Source organism: Desmodus rotundus, chromosome 10 (genome assembly GCF_022682495.2).
Source record: "Desmodus rotundus isolate HL8 chromosome 10, HLdesRot8A.1, whole genome shotgun sequence".
Lineage (NCBI taxonomy): Eukaryota > Metazoa > Chordata > Mammalia > Chiroptera > Phyllostomidae > Desmodus > Desmodus rotundus.
In genome coordinates, this window is record NC_071396.1 from 88648226 (window position 1) to 88655088 (window position 6863).

Genomic DNA, 6863 nt, shown 5'->3' on the forward strand with positions numbered 1-6863 from the left:
GGATTTGTTATGGAAATTAAATTAAGCAATATACGTGAAATACCTAAAACAGGGCACAGTAAGTCCTTTTAAGTTTATTAGTCAATTTCATGTTACAGATGAAAGCTGAGATTGTTGAATGCTAAACTTAAAGCTCTCTGAAGACAAAGACTTTAATACACACACGCATACACAAATACACACCAGAACATAGTTAAGTGCCTAACACAAAAACGGGGCTTATGAGAGCTCAGTGGTGTCTGTGTTCTGGAGTCCCTAATCTGTGTATGACCTATGTATCTCATGACAGATGGCTGAGTCTTTTGTTTGGAGCTCCTGTTGAACAACCTTTCCAGGACAATAGGCAGATGAAGTGTCACACTCCTGAAGTTGATAACAACGAAGACACTTTATAACCACACACAAACTGGCTCTGATTTTCTGCCCGTGGTTTTTCTGGTCCATTGGAAGAAGCTTTGATTGCTGGCTAGGAATGGCGCTGACGTGATGTGTGTTCCCTGAGGTTTCAACCGTTCTGATCACATCCTCGTCTCACTGAAAAGTGCAGTTGGTGGCATTCACTTCTCCTCTCATCACTGCCAACTGGCTCTGGCCTGCTGTATTTCTTTCTTTTATCAGGTCCTCACTCTAAGTTTTCATCATGCAGCCTAAAAACAGTCCAAACACCTTGACTATATACCAGCCTAGGCCATCAGGAAGATCTTTGCTGGACTAATGCATTTCTTTGAAGTTTACTAATAATTACTCAATAATTAATTACCCCTCTATATTATTACCATTTATATTGAGTCACCTCTCTACCACATTTTTTCTGAGGATAAAAATATATGAAATTTATATTCATCTGGGCTATCTTGTACCTTTTGACTCATGGATTGATACACATCCTCTTCTAATGAGTCTTCATTGAATGCTTCATATGTACCCAGTACAGTCCAACTTCCTGGGAATACAATAATTAACAAAAGCAAATGCACCCCTGTTCTCATAGAACACTTATTCTAATAAAGAAGACAAGCATCAGCCAAACAAACCAGCGTAAAACTGACAGTGATAACATTCTAAAGTTGAAGTACATGGTTCCATGAGTGGTAGGAATGTTCGACCCAGTAAGAGAGGTTAGGTACCTTTTCCTGAAGAAATGACTATTGAGCAATGAGAATAATGACTGATGATAAGAAAAACCTTTTCGTGCTGGAGGCAGAGTAAGTGGCATGGGAAGGAAATGCAAGGGAAGTTTGATCACGGAGTCTGAAAGGAGCACAGAGAAGACTGGAGTGACTGAACCAGGAAGAGTAAGGCAGATAAAGCCAAAGTTGTGTTTCAGAAAAATGAGATATGAATGATTTTAAACTAAAAGAGGATATACTTCAAATTTGCATTTTGAAAATAACGCTGGCTAGAATATGGAAAAGAGATATTGTAAGTGGAGAAGAGATGACATAAAGATAAACCAGTAAAGTGGCCAATATAAAAATCTTTGCGGGGGGGGGTGGGAAATGATGGCAGCTAGACAAAAGTTGTAGAAGTAGGTAGAAAGAGAAATACATGGAATAAAAGTGATTTTATTTAGACAGTGATATGAATAGGACTTGAAATTAAACATGCATCATTAGTAACAGGGCGAGTCCTAGTTTCCAGATTGTATAAATTAGGTGTGTGCTGGGGCCATTTGCAAAGAAAGACAAGGAACATGTGAGATGGTTATGTCAACTTTAGTTTTAACCATATCAACATTAAAGCATCTTGGGGATATTTAGGGAGGACGTCAGGTGAGCAGATGGCTAAACACATCTGAAAATCAGAGATATCTCACCTGAATGTGGTATTTGTGAGTTATCTTCTTATACTTGGTAATTTTAGTAGTGGGAATGGATGAATTTGCTGACACAGGGAGTATGAGTGATAAGAGATGTGTGAAGAGACCTCAGCTTTTAAAGTGTTGAGAAACTTTGTGTACCAAGAATGCCATGCCTCCCCATTATATTAATAATTCAGTATTTCAGATGGCCTACTACGGAATTAGGAGCAGAACCTGGAAGACTAGATAAAAGATTCAAGAGAATTTGAAAAATTATGATAGATTCTCTAGTAGCTACGATCATTTATTTTTTTTTTTTAGAACAGAGTGTTTATTAGGAAAAAAGATACATTGGGCATCATTTTATAGCTTATTTTGATAGCTTTTATTTATTTTATTTTCCGTTTATTCTTTGTTATATTTTTTTCCATTACCAGTCAGTCCCCTTATACCTCTTCCCCCCTCCCCAAAATCACCACACTATGTCTGTGAGTACTTTTTTCTTTTTCCTCGATCTCTCCACCCCCTAACCACCCCTACTCCAGCCTCTATCAATGAGTCTGTCTCCATTTTTCTTGTTAGTTCAGTTTGTTCATTAGTATTCACATATGAGTGAAATCATATGGCATTTGTCTTTCTCTGACTGGCTTGTTTCACTTAGTATAATGTTTTCCCCATCCACCATGCTGTCACAAAGGGTAAAATTTTCTTCTTTTTCATGGCCAAGTAGTGTTCCATTGTGTAAATGTCCCACAGTTGTTTTATCCACTCATCTCCTGACCGACACTGGGGCTGCTTCCACATCTTGGCGATTGTAAGTATTGTTGCACTGAACATAGGGGTGCTTATGTTTTTCCTAATGAGTGTTTCGTGTTTCCTCAGATAAATTCTCAGAAGTAAAATCAGTTATTCTTATTATAGATTTGTTTATAGATTGACACTTTGACAATCACCTTTTTTTACCCAAAGATCAAGATACTAACTCACCACATATGTTAATTTTTCATCTTTTTGCCTACAGAGATAGGAAAGGTATCATTCGAATGTTGCTGCATGTCCTTTACATGAAGATCTGAGAAACAAGATTTTCTCATAGCTTTTATTTCACTTAACTCAGAATGCTTCTGACAAGGTATCTCCTCCCTGTTCTCCAATAATCAGTTCATTCATCCCCTCAAACTAAACCCACGGTTTCTTTTTTAAATGTAAACTTACTTCTTTTTGCTCCAAGGCTCCCTTCTTCTTTGCTCATATGTGTATTTGTTTCCCTCAGATGTCCAGGCTTCCCACTACTGCATTATCTTTGCTGCCTTCAAATTAACTTAAGTGTGTAGGTTATTCTTTTCTCTTTTTTCAGCTTCTGTCACTTCCTTGCATCCTCTCATATCTTGTGCATTTCTACAACTCAGATCTCTACATTTTTAGTATCCTTTTTAAAAGGCAGGCTCTTCCTCCAGAATCTGAGGGATACACCCAAGTCTCTGATGATAGACTTGTGAGCCATCTGTGAACTAAACTGTGATTAGTCAGCTCAATGCACTGTAGGACTACACAAAAAATAGATAACATATTTTTGCTCTCTAGATCTCTTATAACATACCTTGATCATAAGGTATCTTTCAGCCAACACTTTCCCCTTTAAAATTTGAAAACAAACAAGAAACTATGGCTTTTATGGAAGGTAGTGTGATTAAGACAATTAAGGAGAAATAGGAAATGAAAGTGCTAATGGAAGTCCAACCTCTCCTTCCCACCCCACTTCTACATGCTCTAGTTAATCATTTCTAATCTCACCACACCTCTCCTGAAAAGCAAGACCATAATAATACCAATGTATTTTTACAGATTTTTATGTCAGTAGTTGTAATGTTAATAATGTCAACAGATTCTTATTGCACTAGTTGGTGGCTTTGAGCACTTGCACATATTTGAACTCAGCATATCACTTCTGTGGCTGTCCCCTCCCCTTCGAAGATTTGGGCAATGTCTTCTTTGAAGTTTCCCTTGACAGTCAGCTATAGGAGAAGCTGATATGTAAATCTTCCAAATCACTCTTAATTAATCATATCTGAGTAAAAATGACTTCTACTCTTATATTTCAATATAGGAGAAATGCATATCTGTCTGTAGTTAAGATACCATGTGCTTTGATACCTGTCAGTTCAACAACTCATGCATCTAACAATGTAGGGGAAAGAGGAGGCATGGATAAAGCTAGTTATGATATAGATGAGAACACAGTTTGCCTTGGGGAAATGCTATGAAATTCCATTGAAGAGGGTGATAGCTTTCACTGGAAGACTTCAAAAGTTTCCTGATGGGAATGGGAGCAGAGTAAAGGTGAACAAATGTACAGGCACATAGAATGGAAAGACTGCACTATTTCCAAGATTCTACGAGTAGCAGGAGAATGGAAGTGTACTGCTAAGTACAGGGGAATGAGGTTGTGAAGCTGGGTTAAGAGCCAGCATGGAGAGTATAATGCCACGTAAGTAGAGTGCCCCTTATCCTGAGATATCCAGAACAATGAACACCTATTATTATTACAGCAACTTATTGTCTCTCAAAAGTACCTTGTTTAGATAGCAGATTATATTATTATCCTGTACATAAGGGGCAGTGACAGTGCTGAGAATGACGCTTTCCACAGTGCATCCAAAAGAAATGCAAAAAAAGTTGATAGGGACTCTGAATAAAAAGATTCTATAGACTGTTGTGAGAATGTTTTATACAACTATGTCCTTCTTAAAGATTTGCAGTGCATGTTTACAAGTCCTGTGATGTACAAACTTATTTAAATGTTTTAACAACTTTTGACCACAAAAACCTTTTTATCACAGGACACAACATTGCATGCCGTGAAAATGGGAATGGTTGTCTGTCAATTGGAAGAGTGGTATAGGATTACTATTATGCCATAGGGAGATTAGGCAGCTATGTTATAGGGGCAAACACTAGAGGTGACAAGGTAAATTATGTTTCTAATTTTTTACTTATGTTGTATCTTAATCCAGCATGACCAATTGCATTTTACAGCAAAGGATACAATAGTATCTTACATTCACATGGTCTTCAAGAGCTTTACCACTCCCCCATTAAGAGGTGGAGTCTCGGAAGAAATAAGCTGTGGTATTGTGAGGAAGGCCTGTGGAGGGGGCCATGTGGTAAGGATCTGAGAGTGGTCCTTGGGTAACAGATAGCAAGAAAAAATGGGCAGTAAATTCTGCCAACAACCTGAACAAACTTAAAAGAGAACTCTTAAGTCCAGGTGAGACCACAGACCTGGATGACATCATTTATCTTTTTTTTTTGAGACCCAGAGTAGGAAACCAGTTAGTTATGTCATGCCTGGACTTCTGACTTACAGAAACTGGGACATAACAAATGAATATTGTTTTAAGCTGCTTAGTTTGTGTTAAATTGTTATGTAGCAATAGGAAAAAAAAAAAAAAAGAGGTGGAGCTCACATCTCTTCCCCTTGTACCTGAGTCAGCTTTTGTGGCTGCTTCAACTAATAGGATGGGGTGCAAGTTATGCTATTGACTGACTAGTTTAGGTCATAAAAGCTGATATAGATTCTATCTGACTCAAGATAGGCAATTTTGGATCCCTGAGCCACTCTTAAAGAGGTCCAGCTCCTCTAAACCTGCTGTGCTGGAGAGACCCCTAGAGATCAAGAGAAATGCCTGAGGATTGCCATGTCCCTCTGCCATTCATCTGTGTTTGCCCAGCTCAGATGCCACATGTATGAGTAAGGAAGACTAGGAGATAACTTCAGCTTCAACCAGCATCTCCTTATCACTTCGTGACATTATGACCCTGAGTAAGAACTGCCTAACTGATCCCAGTTAGATGCCACCCCCTAATTTTTTAGAGATAATAATAAATGACTGTTTCTGATTCATGCCACAATATTTGGCTTGGTCTGGTACACGGCATTAGATGACTGGAGCGACTGGATTTATAACAACTTTCCAAGAGTCAAAAAACTATTAAATATAATTTAAAAGTAAAAGAGGAGTGGACAACATTTAAACAAAAAAGTAAAACTAGGAAAGATAAAATGGAGCTAAACGTGAGGTCAGTCCATAATTCATGTTGTGTTTTTCTTGAATTGGTTAGAGGTGTTCCCAAATTTGTTCTAAACTTTCCTACAGCCACAGCCACCTTGATCTCTTGCATCATCAGCTCTGACCAAGTGGGTGGGTGGAGTCTTACCTTAGACAATTATCCCCTCAAGGGTAATGGGGGAAAATAGACAATGAGCACAACACAGGAGAGATCAAGGTCAACAGCAGAGAAGGGATACTGAGAGTCTGAGGTAGGAGCACAGCAAGGGCATCAAATAATATTGGATATTAACAAAAAAAATATTACAAAGGACGAGGAATTTTAAATGGCATTGATTTAACTTGACAACAGAGGAGAAAGAGTCAAGTATGATTCTAACGTTATAAGTTCATGTAACTAAGAGAATGATGCTTCTATAGAGGAAAAGGTGGAAACCGGAAAGAAAAATTCTTGCAAGAACAATTTTATTTGAAGTTTTGTAGATGGTCAGACATCCAGACAGTAATACTCAACTCAGTAGGCAGATTGAAAGAGGGAATGAATATAGAAAATTATCCAAAGTGTAACAAGTTCTAAGATTTGTTAGTTGCTTTGTTGGAGATGGAAGTTGAAACTGTGACAGTCACTAAGATTATCTAAGGAAAGTGTTAGGAGAGAGAAAAAAATTAAAAATACAAAATCTCAAGAAAACAAGAGTGAATAAATGGCCTAGGGGACATGATAGACAAAGAAAAACAAAACAAAATATGGAATTAAAAGTTGCACTGTTAGTTAATAATTATTCCAGAATGTCAAATTCTTTATGATGAAGGAAGACGAGAGAAGGAAGAAAATAATAAAACAGAAGGACAAAGAAGGGAAAGGGGAAGAATGAGGAAGAGGAGAGGCAGTAGGAGAAGAGCATTGCCTTAATCAGACTGCAAAATATTGGCCCCTCCAAATTCTCCAGCTAACTCAGAAACTGGAAAAATTTGATTAGGATTTTGGAGAT